Source organism: Chelonia mydas, chromosome 2, assembly GCF_015237465.2.
Source record: "Chelonia mydas isolate rCheMyd1 chromosome 2, rCheMyd1.pri.v2, whole genome shotgun sequence".
Lineage (NCBI taxonomy): Eukaryota > Metazoa > Chordata > Testudines > Cheloniidae > Chelonia > Chelonia mydas.
This window is the reverse complement of record NC_057850.1, coordinates 60,046,387-60,064,022: the sequence shown is the minus strand read 5'-3', so window position 1 is coordinate 60,064,022 and position 17,636 is coordinate 60,046,387. Positions and strand designations below refer to the sequence as shown.

The window sequence follows — 17,636 nt, the reverse complement described above, 5'->3', positions numbered from 1 at the left end:
GCACGCGGACTGCAACCCCATTGGCTGTGGGGAAGGCACGAGATCGAGGCGGGGCACCGCGCCAGAGGGGGAAGGGGTGCGACCAGTGGGGAAGGAGCGGGCGGGGCATAGAGCCAGACGGGCACGGGGACGGAGCAGGGAGGCGGGACATAGCGCGCTGCATGCTGGGGGAGTGAGTTTTTCCTCCCGCCAAGCCTGGCAGTGGGGGACAGTGGCTGCTTGTTCCGCTGAGGCTGTGCAACAAGCTCATAGCCCTGTCTGGGCTCTGTTGCTGCCGCCGCTCTTGCTTCTCAGGCCTCGGCCCTCTCCCCCTAGTTGCTAGGGCTGGCGCTTGCAGGGAGGCAGTGGGACTGGTTGTGATCACCTACACTCAGGAGCTCTTTTGCGTGCCAGTGACTCATGACTAATAAAATGCACGTGAACAGCACAGTGTGCAGAGGGAGGAAAACACCTCTTTTAGTACAAACGTTACTGACAAGGGATTTTTCTCATCTTCCCTGCTATAGAGCGTAATATATAAAACATGTCTCCTTCGAGCCGGAATCGAACCAGCGACCTAAGGATTCCCATAGGCAGCACCTCTACAGTCCTCCGCTCTACCAGCTGAGCTATCGAAGGGACTTTAAAAGTAAGCTTGTTTCCTCTGTACACAAGTCTCACTTTCATGACTCAATCAGTCTAGTATAATTCAGTTCATGGCACTTAAAAAGAAGTTAGTCTGGAGCAGTAATAAATTTAGTGAGGGCATCTTTTATACCAATAAAAAATGGAGAGAGAAATGGAGCTTTGGAGAGGACACCTGTTGACTCTTGATGCACTGTTATGGTAGCCAGACTTACAATTTTTTCCCCCTATAAAAACAAGTAAATTCTCTCTAGGGAGATTTTCCTTCCTTTCATGTATATTTGCCTGACATAATATGGTATGATATAATGTATAATCTGAGGCTTGGTCTACAGTACAAATTTATATTGCCTGACCAAAATAGTAATACCAACCTAGCCCAGGGTGGGGGTGTAGACAGCCTAACGTCAATGGGAGGGCTTCTCCTGTTGACATGGCTACCACCTCTTGGGGAGTTGGAGCACCTATGCCAAGGGGCAAAGCTCTCCTGCCAGTGTAGATAGCTTCACTAAGCACTACAGCAGTGCAGCTGCATGGATAAGTGTAGATAAGCCCTAAGGAATAGCATTCTCCCTCCCTTACTCCTGTGAAAAATCACTAGGAGTAAGGAAAGGCAGAAGATAAGCCTCCTCAGTTATAAAGTACTTTGTTTTGGGGACGGAGGTTAATTATGAAAGTCAAACTGGTATTATCTTTTTGCCTTTTATTTAAATCAAACACTAATAATAGGTGTTCAACCTAGTCTAAAAAAAGCAACTTTTCTAACCACATTTCCCCCCCCCCCAACTGTTTGCAACCCAAGCAAAATAGTCATAAAAACTAAAGAGGAAATGACTAGACATTAAAAACAAAACTTATTTATCATTATTGTCTACCCTGAGAGAAATGAAAGTACAATAAAACCTCAGAGTTACTTATGAACAACCTCCATTCCTGAGGTGTTAGTAACTCTGAAATGTTTGTAACTCTGAACAAAATGTTATGGCTGTTCTTTCAAAAGTTTATGATTGAACATTGACTTAATACAGCTTTGAAACTTTACTATGCAGAAGAAAAATGCTGCTTTCCTTTTATTATTTTTAGTACTTTATGTTTAACACATTACTGTAATGTATTTACTTTTTTAATTTTTTTGTCTATGCTGCTGTCTGACTGTGAACTTCTAGTTCCAAATGATGTGTGTGGTTGACTGGTCAGTTTGTAACTCTGGTGTTTGTAACTCTGAGGTTCTACTGTAGTAAACAGTATGTAAAAGATCAAATTCTAAAAATTGTTTCACTTAATAAACTGATTCATCTCTATCGTATATGTAAGGATTTTACAAATATTTTAACTCGTGGTGTCTCTAAATAAAATACTTTATCCTTTAGGAACAGCATTTAGTACTTAGTACTTTTACACCTTTTATTTAATTAGTTAATTGGTACTGTACAATTATGTAAATGAAATAAATCATGATTTAAAAAGGAAAAAGACAGGATCACAGGAAACTAAAACCAAGACAGGGGGATTGCCTAAACTAGGGGTCTCAAACGCAAATGACCACGAGGGCCACATGAGGACTAGTACATTGGCCCAAGGGCCGCATCACTGACCACCCCTGCAGCCCACTGCCCTCACCCTGCCCCCACTCTACCCCTTCTGTGAGGCCCCGCCCCTGCCCCACCTCTTCCCACCCCTTCCCTGCCCCCATTCCAACCCCTTCCCTGGCAGGCCAATCTGGGAAAGCACTTGCCCCTGCATGTTCCCCCTATGCATCACCCATGCTCCTCCAGGCAGCAACTGAATTTTTGGTGTCCAGTCAGTGTTTCTGACTGGACTCTGTCAGGCTGTTTTCGACTGGACTTTCCGGGCGAAAACTGGACACCTGGTAACCCTAGGACTGGGGCCTTAGTTTTCTTTGTAATCAATAAAATGCTCTATTTCTGCCATTTAGGGGTTGAACAGCTCATTTATTTAGCTCCTAAACCACTTAACTTGTGACTCCAAATATTGTTAAAATTTGAAGAGAGCAATTAGGAGATTTCTCTTATCTATACAGGAATTAGAAAAGTTGTGTGTATATACATAATTTATTACTTTATAATCTAATGCCCATGGTGTCTTACACTAAGTACAGATAAAGACAGATTGTAATCTCTTTGGGACAGGCAATTTAAGGCCTCACTTCTGCAAACATTTCTTCCAAGCAAAGTGCCTCATACTGTGACTAGTCCTATTGGCAGTACTTTACTGGAATTACTGAGGGTAGCAGGCACTCTGAGTCAGATCCTGCTCATTCTATCAATGGCAAAACACTTTTACATTTAAGATGTAAAGGATTAGGTCCCATTCACAGCAGTACGCATTTGGAGGACTGGGCTGAGCAGAAATAAGACACCCAGCCCCAACAAGGAAGAAAGAATAAGGAAGAGAACAGTATCATTATATCATGACTTGTGAAGGTACTGCATGTGTCTCAGTCTAGTTGAAAAGCAATTCTGTCAGCTCTGGTAGGCACAGCTGATCGTGCCACTAAAAGTCGGGTTGGCAGCATTAGGCTGGGGCCGGGCTACGCGGCAGGGCAGCGCAGCTGGACTAAGGCAGGCTCCCTGCCCAGCTCCCGGGAAGTGGCAGCATGTCCGGCTCCTCGGTAGAGGGGCAGCCAGGGGGACTCCACGTGCTGCCCCCAACCTCAGACACCACCCCAAGCACCGGCTCTGCAGTTGTCATTGGCTGGGAATCCACAGCAGATGCGAATCTGGGACGTTGCGGGTGCATCCAGCTTTCTGCGCCCCAGGAAATGCCGGAGCAGCACTGGTGCAGCTACTATTTAAGGGACTGCCTGAGGTCAGGGCCTCCTTGCAGGAGCAAGGTTGTGGAAGATTGGTGAGGAGCTAAGTGGTGGACTGAGTATGTGACTGGATGTAAGCGGAGGATGCAGGCAGTTTCAATGAATTTTGTCTGACAGACCCTGCCAAAAGATATTGTAGCATAGCTCAGCATATTTTTGCCTGTAAACAAGTCAGTTTATGTAATAAGCATCAATTATATATATAAGAATGTAACCAGCTGTTGACCCCATGTAACCCTGAGCTAAGCACGGAGAATATAGTGCCGCAGAGGACTCCTCCCCGGTGGAGTCGTGCCTGGTCAGCTGTCCCAAACGGCCAGAGTCCCCTGCAGCCCCTCCGCGCGTCCTAGGGGCTCCCCACACAGATTGGAGCGTAAGTTCTTCCTTCCTTCAATAAAGCATAGTTTACTATTCTTGGGCCTGAGTGTCCTCCTTTCGCTGGTATCTTCCCCCCCAGCCCTTGCGGGCACACTCCTGGAGCCCCCGCGAACCACACCAGTCAGAGCCGCCCAGAGCCCCGCCCCCCTCCCCAGAGCCCGCCCATCCCCGCCCCCCTCCCAGAGACCGCACCCTGCACTCCAACCCCCTGCCTCAGCCCTGAGCCCCCTTCCACACTCCAAAAGCTTTAGCCCCAGCCTGGAGCCCCCTACTGAGCCCCAAACTCCTCATTGCCAGCCCCACCACAAAGCCTGCACTCCCAGCCCAGCCAGCACCCTCTCCTGCACTCCCACCCCGTGCCCCAGCCCAGAGCCTCCTCCCACACCCTAAATCCCTCATTTCTGGCCCCATCACAGAGTCTGCAGCCCAGAGAGCCTCCTGCACCCCTAACCCGAAGCACCCTCCTGCTCTTCCTAGCAATCATCCCAGCTAGGTGGCCCTGCTCCCCACAAGCAGATGGTGGCTGCTTGGGGAGGAAGGGTCCAGTGGAGATGTTCCAAATTTATGTCTCCCTTCCCCGGTAGTCCTTACCCGGGAGCCTCCACTTCAGCCCCTCTGAGGTCTCTGGGATATGTCTACATTGCAATTAAATGCCCTGCAGGCCTGGCTCAGCAGAGTGGGGATGTAACATTACTGTGTAAGACATTGGGGATCTCTGAGTCCCTCCCCACTCGGGGATCTCAGAGCTTGGGATTCAGCTAGCCCAAACAGCCCCACAGTGGGCCACAGACAGGTGTAAAGCCAGCTTTTATTGCTGTGAAGACACACCCACCTGCAGCCCTTCCCAGCACATGGACACAGCAGCTGCTAGCCTAGTTGGCTGTGCAGGCCAGTCCCTCCCTGCAGGAGGACCATGTAGGTTAGTGTGGTTTTGGGTGTGTGTCTCTTAGGACATCCAGGGACAGTGCACTGGGGCTGGTCCAGCCCCCGCCACTGGGTGGCCACTACAACCCACCTAGTCAGCGGAGCACATCAGGAACCATGCCAGCAGCCAGACATCACTGTGCACAAAGCCTAGCACTTCACACTGGTGGGTGCCTGCTGCAAAAAGTAAGTGGGTCATATGGTCTGATGGTGCCAACACCACGGCAGCTCAAAAGGAGCCTGGCAACAGGGACTGCATAGCTTCACTAGGACTGATGTTCCTGAAACCGAAGAGCTAGTCCCTGTCTATGGTAATCTCCCTCACACCCATATACCGACCCTTTCTGTTTCAAATAAAGGACAACTTGGAAATTATGGGGGAGAGTTTATTTTTAAGGGCACCTCCCCAATGTTTTATTTGTGACACACATTCATATACAAACACCACATTGTATTACAGTATACAATCCTTTGCATGATTATTGGTGTATACAAGGCAATATTGATTGATTTGTTGTGCAACGTGGAACATTGGACACCAAACGAAGGACAGGTGGTCATGCTGTGTGTGACATTCTAACATACTTCCTCTCAATCTGCTTTGGGACAGCATGAATTGTATTTTATGCAACCTCATCTTCTTAACATTAAAGAGCTATAATGAATTCATAAAATAACACCAATGCAATATTAAGATTATATATTTAAACATAAGTGTCAGGAAATATTTAACACAAAGACCAGGGCCATCCCTAGGGGGTGCAGGGCTAGGACATAGATGAGGAGTTCCCCCACCTTCTCCGCCCAGCCCCCACTCCCACTCCAAGGCCCCACTCCTTCCCTCCCCTGAGCACACTGCACCCACACTTCTCCCCCCAGCACCTCCAGATGCCATGAAACAGCTGATCGATGGTAGGCACTGGGAGGGATGGGGAAGTGCTGATCAAGGGGGCCCGCAGGAGGCACTGGTGGGAGGGGGAGGTTGGTGGGGGGCGGTCCTCCTTCCCCCGCCCATCTCCTGCCCCGCCTCCCTGTCAGCCTCCTCACGAAGCATGGGCCCACCCCGAAAGCACAAGGTGGTCACCCCAATTTGCCATACCACTAGGGACGGCTCTGACTAAGACTCCCATAATTTTAATTTGTCCATATTGCATATATTGTCTATTAAAGCATACATTTAAACAATTTAACTAGTCATTAAACATGGAACAGCATAACTTTTTCTCCTTGCTATACAGTTCATTGTCAGATAGGGAAGGATTCAATCAGTGGCTTCAGCTCTGCTGGATCCCCTACCAGGACAGTTAGGTGAAGGCAAGAAAAATGAAGCTCCTGCAATAATCTCTTCCGTCGCTCGCATTGTGAGTGAGCGGGACTCTTTTGGTGGGCAATTAATTTTACAATAGTGTTTAAAATCTCTCCCTGCTGAGGTGAAGGGTACTTGAATCATATATTCCATCTCCCACATTCAAACTGTTGCAGCTCCTGGCCTTCTGGTGCCTGCTTGGGCCTTGCAGTGAAAATGAGTGAGTGGAGAATGAGTGACGGAGGCCAAATGTTGTATTGGATGAAGTGAGTGGGGCGTTGGGGAAGGGTGAGGCCTCGGGGGCAGGGCAAGAGTGTTTGGTTTTCTGCAATTAGAAAGTTGGCATCTCTAGTCTCAGAGGTAAGTTTTAATACTCTATAGAAAATAATGTTATGTCACTATCCTTCAGTGAGGGGGACATATTGCTCTACCCAACACATTCATTCATGGAAGCCCCTAGGACTCTACTCCAGGGTCTTCCTGTATAGGGGACACTGAAGGATCAGGGCTTTAGAAGTTAATGTAATTTCATTTGCAGTTTCATGCTGTATTGCAGTAGCATTTTATTTCAGAGGGTATGTCTATGCTTCCAGGTAAACAAACATGCACTGGCTCTACTTGAGCTAGCGCAAATAAAAATAGTGCGGATGTTGCAACACAGGTGAAGGCATGGGCTAGCTGCTCAAGTACAAGCCCACCTGACCTTTTAGGCCTGTATTTGGGTGGCTAGGGCATGCTACAATCAGTGTGGATGATGCTGCATGGCTATTTTTAGTGCAGTAGCTTAAGCACAGCAAGCCTGTGTATGTCTAGCCAGGCTGGGAGGTATGCTCCCAGCTGCAGTGTAGACATACACCAAGACAAATGTTTATTCTTCACTTCAAAAATAGGTCAACTTATAAAAAGTTACAAAATATAATGGAGCTTCTTGCTCAAGAAACAGGTATAGGCATTGTAAACAAGCGACAGTTTGAGTTTCATCTTTGAAAATTAAGTTACAGCCAGTCTACAAAAAGACGACACATTTGCTTATTCTTTACCCTACGTGGAAGTCTCTTAATTATTCGTATAAGTAACTTACAACAAAGTCAAAATCTGAGGTCTTATGAACCTAAGGAAAAGTTTCCATTCCAGTGATTTATGGCATAATCCTCAATTCCAAGTAAGGGGTCCATATCCAAGAACTACTATTTTTACAATTTGGTGCACAAAAGGAGGAGTTTTTTGGGGTGAGGAAGGAGGTAGCATTGGCAGGTACAACAAGACGATTGGGTGCTGAAATGTGAACATGGCAGGTAGAAAAGTCTTTACAAAGGCTACTGCATCTGGGTACCAATGCAGCATTTAGAGCTCTGGATTGGAGAGGGATTTATGTTTTTATATGGAATTATATTCAACCACACAATATAATTTGGCCTCTTCTTACCTGTCATTTATTAAGTGCTTTAACCTCTTCCTGTTGTGTACCCACAAGGTACAACCCCATCTCTAATTTAGAAGCTACAGTATATCCTCTCTCAACAAGCATGCAGAATTGCTTATGGAATTATAGGTAAAATTCTCCAGAAATGAGATAAGTTATTAACAAAACTATGGCATCATTAAGAGGCTGCAACCAGGTAACATTTGGCCCCGAATACAAATTTTTACAAATCCTACAAGTAACAGCACTTTCCCCATGTTTTTGTTTGTTTGTTTTTTTTAAATTCCAACTGAAACAATTACTTTATAACAAAAATTTATAGCAAGTGACATTTCCCTTCAAAATTAGCAAGCAAAATATTGTAACATTGTGCTAAGCTATGAAAACTGAAGTGAAAGTGATTAGAAACTGATAGTAAACCAATGACACAAAGTAATCTACTTTTATTATCCAGGACTAATGCAAAAGTTAAGCAAATAGCAAAAATACTTAAACTCAGTTTTTATGTGCAAGTTCTCCACCTTTTGGTATCCTATCATGTCATTAGTAATTCAAGGCAATATATACTATATATAGTTTTCACATGATTTTTAAGTTGTACAAGGTTTTTGGGGAAAATGTGTACATACATTTTACCCAGGGAAACTCAAAGAAAATACAGTTGTGTGAAAATTTCACACAAACATTATGCCTTTAAGCACTGGAAATTACAATTTCTGCTCAGAAGTGAAAGGCTTTAGGAAGATAAACATTTTATCTCTGAATTTTTCTTCTGTAGTGTAAGCAGATAGGGCAGCTCGTACCAAAAGAAATGGGAAATCTTAGCTTGTAGCGCCCCCTACACTTTCAAATAAGAATCTAAATTCTAAGCAGTTGTGCCGAAAGTCCATAGGTAAAGCTGTGATGGAATAGTAACGCTGAAATGGTTCTATTGTTCTGTGGGGAAAAAAGAAGACCATAATTTGATTTTAAAATTATCACACAATTTTATATGCTTTTCTTGGCTTATGTACTATGTCTGTTCAGTGCAAAGTTGCATAGATATAGTTGTGCTGTACCCAAGAGATAATACCACAGAAATGTGTCCCCACATCAAGGCCATGACAAGAACCTTTGAACTAGACAGGCTGTTTATTCAAGATCTATATGCAACTAAAACTGCCTTTTTCAGGCAGTTCCCATGTCTTTATGTCTGCCTTGCACAGCACCAAACATCTGGACTTAATAATAAATGCTTAAATAAAATCATCCCATGGGCCTGAAATAGACACTATTGGGTGGCAAAGACAAACTTCATTTTTAAAGCTAGCATCTTTTTAATGGGCGTACATGTTACTATACATATATATTTACACATTTTATTTTAATATATACACACACGAGATTCTGAATTGTTAGTCTTGATTAATAGATTAAGAGTTGAAGGTCACAATATTCAAAATTTAGTTTTGCCAAGATGTTCTAGACGTATGTTTCAGTGCAGATCCCATGCAAACAAGATTTTTTTTTTTTTTTTTTTTAAGTAGCCATGTCCATCAGGGCTGCACAGGAACCCTGTGCTTCCTCATGCTCCCATCTGAGGCATAAAGGTCTTGGAAGCCATGTCCCCCCCTCTGTTCCCTCTTACTGTAGTTGGTGGTGAAACAATCTGATGAATGTCTGACCCGTTACTCTTCAGAAATCCTAAACCCATTTTTCTTTCCAGCCAACGTGGTGAAGAAATTTTATCTAAAGCTCCTTCCTTTAAATAAATAAAAAAAGAAAGAAAAATTAATTGGCAACCCCCAGTATAGCACAACAAGATGCCTCCCACAAATCACCATGACTCATGGCAGAATCCAAACCCTCAGGGTTTAAACCCTGCCGGTGCTGTGATCCCCATGAAGGACAGGCACAGCCAATGTCTCTTCTGCTTCAGAGAGAACCATATCATAGACAGGTGCTCTGTGTGCAAGTCTTTTTCCTCCAGGACCTGCAAGTCCAGGAGTAATCAGCTCTAGCTGCTGGAGGAGTCCATGCAGATCGTTTCAGACCCAGAGGTGGCAGTTACAGCCAGAGGCGGTTAGATAAAGCAGCATAGGCCAGCTCTCTCTTGAGCACACATCAGACTCCAGGATCAAGCACCTGAAAGAAGGTGAAGAGGATGCTGACTGAATCAGCACAATCAGAAAAGTTAACACAGACCATCTCAACATTAGTGAAGTCCTCACCACACAAAACCTCAGCACCAACAGCCCTCATGCTACCAGTACTGGCTTCCTCAAGGCTGCCATTTATGCCTGCTTGTGAACAGGACACCAATGCACAAAGTCAGACCAAGCTTAAATATAGCTCTAAGACAGAGGGGAAAATATGGAGGGTACAAAGTACAAAGGCTCCAAGCAGTCAGACAGAGTGAGAGACCTGGACGCAATCCTCATCCTGACAGAGCTAAGCAAGGATGAGGGATATGGGCTCCTCTAAGTCCTAGCACCTCCATAGTCATTCCCGGTGCTGAAGCGGCAACCAGCATCAAGACCAACACTGCCTTTATACAACCAATCAGCACCACCTTTGAAGATGAGCAAACACTCCACTCCTCTGCCGTCAGAGTGTGACACCCCCTCCCCCTCCCCAAACAGGGCTTCAGGGAATCCCCATTCAGAGCCCCATAGGAGGCACAGGAATGGTACTAGACCAGCATTCATATGGGAAGCCAATACAGCCTTATTTGTCTTACAGGGGACCATTCTCCCATATGTTGAATCACAGATCACCCTCCTGCAAGTCTACAAAGGAGGAGAAGATCTGTCTCCTTGACAGCTAAGTCATTCTCAGCGGAACCAGAAGTGGGCCCACAGGAACTGGAAATGACAGTGAGGCAACAACAAACTCCCCATCTCCACCCAAAAGATTCCTCAATACTGGACAAGGCAGTGGCACCAGCCCCACACTGGCACCCGATGACTGAAGACTTCCAGGACCTCCTGTCTGAAATTGAAGAGACCCTGAACATTGAGACCACACTCATACAAGAAAAATCTCTAGCTTCTTGACATTTGAGTGCAACGATGCTCACCAGAATCGCTCTCCCAATTCATGAAGAGATCTTGGAACAAGCCAAAGGACTGTGGCATGCCCTGGCTACACTTTCTGCAATCTCCATAACCAGCCCTCTGTTCCTAGTTTTGAGAGTTTTCAGCCACCATGGGCTTTAAGTGGCAAAGGAATTGAGGGACGGTTGCAATCATCCCACTCTTTACACCCTCACACAGGAGCATAAGGCAGTGCAGGGCACATGCAAGGCCTGACAGATGTTGTTATTCAAATAAATACAGTCTTGCATGCATGTGCACCTACAGTGGGATGCAGATGAAGAAAATATCTGCTTTATAATCACAGGATGCGATTGCAGCGTCTGTGGACATACCAGGGCTAGCTTTAATCTAGCTAGCTCAGGTACCAGCGCAGTGAAGCCACAGCAGCAACATGGACTAGCTGCCTGAGTAATTACTCATTATTTCAGACAGGCTTGTACAGCCTGTGCTGCATGGTTGCACGGCTACTGGTATCCAAGCTACCTTGATTAAAGGTATGTCAACACGAGCTGTGATGACACTGCATGAATGATTGCAGTGTAGACATACCATACAATAACTGGATCTTCTCAGGGTAAGTAACAATTCTACCTTTGACTTCAGTGCTATGACATATTAATCATCTGTATACAGGTAATATAGAGGCAAACATATTTAATAAATGTTATTAAGAAGGTTAAATGTGGAACCATCTATAACTGGAAAGGTAATTCTTCCTGTATTTGTACTCCATTCTTATCTGTGACCTTAACCTCTTCAGGCAAACAATATTAAAATGGCTACCGAGTTAGTAGTTCACAAGGATAAACTCAGCAGACTTTTCATGTCTAAAATATCATGTCATTTACACTGGCTATACCCACCCAAGGGAGGGGTACTTTTACTGGTTTATCATTATTTGTCAGCAGCTGCAGGAGCTGGCAAATGGTTGTTGTTTTTTTTTTAAAATGAAAGTGCATCCCGTGTTTGTGAAAGCTGCCAGATTGACAGCTCTGGCGAAGGAAGGGGTTGTTTGTTTGATATACAGCCCAGGCAAGATCAGTGCAAGTTTTTCCACACTGTCTAGGCAATGTTCTCCAACCCTGTCCTGGAGGGATCACTTGTATAGGTGTGTGAAGTCAGTTCTGTCCCCATCCCCACTCAGTGCTTGGTTTCTTTTGCTGAGAAGACTGCAAGCAAACAGTTAGTTCTAGCTGTGATAGCATTTGGATGGCAAGTGGACTGAGCCCACCACATTTTCTCATGGGGAAACAAAGAGCAGTCAGATGGAGGTAACTGTTGGTCAACACCAGCCTGAGGTAGAGTCAAGCTGGCGATATCTTACTACCAGCCTAAAGCACGCAGCCTTTCCACCCCACAAAACCAAAAGGCCACCCTGCTCAAAGAATTCAAGAGAAAGTGTTGCCTAATAGTAAGAATGGGAGACAAGAAGTCAAACCTCCCAGGTTTCCACCTTTAACACTGGCTCACTATGTAATCTCAAGCAGAGGTGGCTGGTGATTAGCATTTAATAAGGTTAAGCCCCACTAACTTCACAACTGTGTGGTGTGAATGTTGCTCCTAGAACAGAGGTCCCCAAAGTGTGGGGTGCACCCCCTAAGGGGGCACAGAGGAACATCTGGGGGGCACAGCAGGACCCAGGCCATCCCCCACAGGGGCAGGGAGGGAACACCACCCAATCCCTCCCCACCCCCAGCCAGGGCCGAGGCTAGGGGCAAGGCTGGGAGTGGAGCTGCACCTGGCCATGGGCCCACCTGCTGCCCACACCACAGCCCAGCTGCAGCTCCGCCCCCCTCCACACCATTGGCCCCCTGGACACGACCCTGCTTCTGGCCCTAGACCCACCCTCAGCTGCAGCCCAAGCCTCAGGCCCTTTTGCCCTGGCCACATTTCTCCCTGTCCCCAGCTGCGTCCCTGCTGGCTCCAGGGGCTCAGGGAGGTACTGACAGGGGCAAGGAGGGGTGCAATCAAAAGTTTGGGGACCACTGCACCAAAGGGCTACTTGTGAGGCTTGAGTACACTTGTCTGCTTCCAAGGGACTTATAGTCCTGCAGCACATAGACTGCAAGGCACAAAGCATGACTTTTGCAAGAGTAGCCCAGAGGGTCTATCTGCACTGCATAATAAACCCAGGTTCAGACTCAGGTTTAAGCTCAAGTCACTCTACCATCCAAACACAGTCTTTTGACCCATGCCAGGAACCCAGGCCCGCAGTTTACTCTGGGTACCAGCTCAAGGACCCTCTAGTCACCAGCCAAGGTCTGCTCCACCCATATCTTGCTGCATTTCCCTGATCCCTTTCTTAACTTTCTGGCTCTCCCCTCCTTCTCTGGGTTTGCCAGTTTCACCACTCCTACCTGCCAGGGGGTTATCTACAGCCTCTAAACATTCCTCCTAGGAAGCAACTGTAGTCTTTCCAAGTAGCCCCTTTAGTTGCCCACTTCCTAATTTATATAGGCTGCACCTGTTCCTGCACAACGTGACCTTCTAATTAAGGTTTCTCTCACTGTCTTAATTCCCCCCAGCTTGCTATCTAATAGGCTAACTGGCCCCTCTGGCCTGCCTTAAGCCTTTCAGGGCAAATGTGGGGAGAACACCCCATCACAGGCTGTTGCTGAGGAAGCTGAGGAGGTTGGAAAGGTTCTTAGCTGGGAAGGTGATGGGCAGAGTTCAGGCACGGGAGAAAGATAGGGTTAGCAACTTTCTACTCACACAAAACTGAACACCCTTGCCCCACCCTGCCCCCTGAGGTCCTTCTCCTGTCCCACCCCTTCTCCAAGGTGTTGCCCCCCCACTCAGTCCATCCCCCCTCCCTCTGTCACTTTCTCTCCCCATCCTCACTCATTAACTCATTTTCACTGAGCTAGGGCAAGGGGTTGGGGTGCAGGAGGGGGTGAGGGCTCCTACTAGGGGTGCAGGCTCTGGGGTGGGGCTAGAAATGAGGAGTTCAGGGTGTGGGAGAGGGCTCTCGGCTGGGGCAGGGAGTTGGGATGTGGGATGGGCTGAGGGCTCTGGCTGGGGGTGCAGGTTCTGGGGTGGTGCCAGGGATGAGGGATTTGGGGTGCAGGAGGGGGCTCTGTGCTGGGACCAAGGGGTTCAGAGGCCAGGCAGGGGATCAGGGCTGGAGTAGGGGGTTAGGACATGGGGGGGGGTTTGAGAGCTCTGGCTGGGGGGTGCAGGCTCTGGGGTGGGGCCGGAGATGAGGCATTTGGGGTGCAGGAGGGTGCTCCGGGCTGGGAACGAGGGGTTGGGAGGGCAGGAGGGGATCAGAGGTGCAGGCTCCAGGCAGCGCTTACCTCAAACAGCTCCCAGAAGCAGGAGCATGTCCTCCCCCACAGCTTCTACGCGGTGGCATGGCCAGTGGGCTCTGCACACTGCCCTGTCTGCAGGTGCTACCCCCGCAGCTCCTATTGTCCATGGTTCCCAGACAATGGGAGCTGCAGAGCTGGTGCTTGGGGCGGGAGCAGTGTGCAGAGCCTCCTGGCTGCCCCCTATGCATAGGAGCCAGAGGGGGGACATACCGCTGCTTCTGGGAGCTGTGTGGAGCCGACTGGACTTTTAAAGGCCCGGTCAGCAGTGCTGGCTGGAGACACCAGGGTCCCTTTTCGAGCGGCTGTTCTGCTTGAAAACCGGACACCTGGCAACCCTTAAAGAGTCAATTAATGGGATGGGTTTGAGGGTAGCATAACAGCTAGATTGGAATGAGGGAGGCTGAAACGAGCAGAAAACAGTGCCAGAGCCAGCAGAATTAATACTAGTTTTCTGCCCTTCCCTTTGCTGGAGCATCCCAGTTTTTCCATTCTGACAGGGAGAAGGAAGAGGACGCTCTTATGACTTCCTCAACAACCTCCCTCATACCACTGCAACACACTTCCTTGCAACACCCCGACCAGAGCGAAGAGCATTCGAGTAATAATCTCCATACAGATTGCAGGGAAGAGGGGGAGCAGAAGGAAGAAGAGGGATAAAGCTACCACCACTGATCTTCAGGCCTAGTTTCAAAAGTGTGTGTAACTGTGTGGCTGATGTATGTGTCCCAAAGCTCCATTGCACACAAATACTAGTTGGACATGTAAATAGTCATATACATTTTAGTGATAAAAGAGCAGTAATTTAATGTACAAGTTTGGCATGCAGATGCGTTAATCGTTTTGAAAAATACGTCCTTAGCCTTTCTCTGCTTGTTTTCCCTTCTCTCAGGTGAATGGTCACTCACCTCACAGGACTGTTTTTGAGATTAGATTATGTTTGTCCAGCAACATGTAAATGATTAATAGTTTTTCACGCACTACGCTACATATTAGACCTAAATTCGGCCCCAAGCTTCCCCTACCAAATTTCTGTGGAAGAGCCACCCAGAAATTTGGGGGGGGGGGGGGAGAAGGGGAGCAGGAATTTTCATGGCTTTAACAGATTATAAAAATCATTTACTGTGTTCATTTTTATCAAAAAGATTCTAAAGGTACACCAGAAGGTGCGTATATAACCAATACAAATGCATTAGCATCGCAGCAGAGACACCAATTTCACATAGCTAAGAAGCTGCATAGTAGGACTACATAAATTGACGTGGAACTGCTCAGTGGCTTAGAAGCACTGCATGATAGCGTCCCCTTTTCCACAAAGGACAGTATTTCAGTCTTCTGTTTGCCCTGCCCGCTATGCTGCACCCTCCACCAATGCTCACCTCTGAGAGAAAATCCAGCAGGGCAAATCACTCATTTCTAATGATCGAATCAGTTTGGCATCTGAGCTTTCATCTTTGCTGGTATCCTGAATCTTAGAGAATTGTTTTGTCACTACCTCCCCTTGTGTCTTTAGAACAGTAGCATAGAGAGAAGTACAGAAAACAGACTAAAACGCCCATTATGAACACACAATAAAACCCACACAGGTACAGAGAAGATAGGCAAATGGCAGGCAGACAAGCAGAAAGATGGCAGAAAAACTGACATTTTAAAAATATTTAATGGACCTCTTTAGGATTTGCTGCACAAAGTTTTGGGAGAATGGCAGAAAGGTAAATTATGCATTCACTTCTACAACTATGTAACTGCACTATGCCTGGGGCCCTGGTTTTAAATAAATTCCTACATGTTGAGTTGACTATACAGCATCTATACCTGAGTTTCAAAACAATCTAAAGAAAAGGTTTTTTTTAAACTAGAGATCAAAGTTTAACAGATACTTTGATTGAAAGCAGAGCACACAAGAACTAACTCGTCACTGTTGGCTGAGAGAGGCAATGTTACCAAAAAGTTAATTTTTAATATATTTACTTGGTTGAATAAAAGCTTCTGGTCTAGGGCACCTGACTAATGCTAAATTAGTTAGGTAGTATTCAGTTTTGATCCTCAAACTGATCAACTGTGATTTTTGAAGTAAAATTAACTTATTGGCTCTTTACAGTGAGGACCACAGGGAAGTAACAGTTTCAGTGCTGGAACAAAGTTGTGGAGGTTCATCCGATTCTCTTTTTTCTTTTAAAAAAAAGAGTATGGTAAGTATATGAAATTACAGTACAACTGCATGTGACTATGCTATTGCTAATGCATATACCTTCTGTTTCAGCTAAAAGGAAGTTTAAGAGATCTCAATGAAGTCAATAGTTGTGCCACCTTTTTTGCTGGTTATCACAATAAACACGACATTTATATTCAAAGTAAAAGACTGATTACATCAGTAAATTAGAAAATAAATTGATTAATGTAGATTAAATAATGTAGAATCATTTAGAGTCAGAATAATAAAGAAAATCAATAAAAGTCAGAAATGCAGAAAGTTAAGAGCTCCAATAATGTCAACTTGGCCTTGAGGCCCCTCTATATAGTATTTTCTGTTCCTATTTTTCTTATAAAATATATACTTCCAAATATTACATATTCATTTCTTCAGTTTATAAAATGCAGCTATCAAGTTCTAGACTTATTTGTAACACATTACAATCATCAATACAATAGGTAAGCCAACCCAGTGTATGTATGAAACAAGAAGCAAAATTACAACTCCGCCCCCCTCCCCCGCCAAACATCATTTGGCAAGTCTACCATTTCTACTAGCTTCTGCAAGAAAACCAATAATAATGATCCCTTTTGCAACATCAGTAAACATGATTCTGACCTCAACGTGGAGATAACGTGCGATCCATGACAAGCACATGCTCTTCTAGTCTATAAAGGCTCGTATACCATGTAGTATCTGAGCTCTTTCTAGTGTGAATAATATCTGTCACAGTTTGTTCTCTCATCCTCTTCCCAGCAGAAGTGTGTATAGGGGAGTTTGTTTTTGCTTTGTTTTTTGGACAGCTCTTTGGTTTGTTTGAATATGTTACTATGTAATTATGGTAGAAAAGGCAACATTGCACTAATGAAATTAATGAAGCTGCCTAAACCACTAACATACATTAAGTGCACACACCTGTGAAATACAACTCTATAAAAGGGTATAGTTTTCAGTTGTTCAAAGTTTTAACAAGCAATTAATTTCTCTTCAAATTTGATTCTGGACCTACTCAGAAAGGACTACATACATGTCATTCTTCAGAGTTCTTTGAGTTACATGTGTGGCTGGTTTTTCCACTCATACAAAATTTGAAAATGGCTGAAGAGATTTTTCCATTTCCAAAATAATGCATCTTTGGCCAGGGACCAAACACTGAAAGTTTAAAGCCCAAAGATGAATTCTCCCAGGAAGATACAAGATTGTGAAAACCTTGAATCATCTCTGAAACTATTTTGTCTCAAAACACAAACACCTCCTGTGGCAGTTTTGTGAATGTAGCCCTTCTTTTCGTCCTACATTAAAGTGTTTTTAAAAAAGGGTTTGGTCTAGGTCAAACAAAATGTTTCATTCAACACAAAATGAAAATTCTGTTCTTTTTTTGATTCACCAACTTCTTTGGATTTTCAGATCAGGTTTAAAAAAAAAATACCCCAACTATATGCACCAGCTCTAATTCAGACACACATGGAACCTTACAATGCCATTTTTACCAAGCCCATTTTCAGAGGAAAATTTAACTTACAGCAAGTGGAACTAGCAGATGTATTTTAAGCATTAGAGACATAACAA

General features: G+C 45.5%; 1 long non-coding RNA gene and 1 other non-coding gene across 2 annotated transcripts; one reads left to right on the top strand and one right to left on the bottom strand.

Annotated features, from left to right (window-relative positions):
- Positions 1-205: 205 nt before the first annotated feature.
- Positions 206-16,049, top strand: LOC122464457. Its single transcript, XR_006288498.1, has 2 exons — positions 206-628; positions 15,975-16,049. It is a non-coding gene; the product is annotated as an uncharacterized LOC122464457 (long non-coding RNA).
- On the bottom strand, positions 529-618 carry TRNAY-GUA. The gene is given in 2 exon segments: positions 529-564; positions 582-618. It is a non-coding gene; the product is annotated as a tRNA-Tyr (tRNA).
- Positions 16,050-17,636: the final 1,587 nt, after the last annotated feature.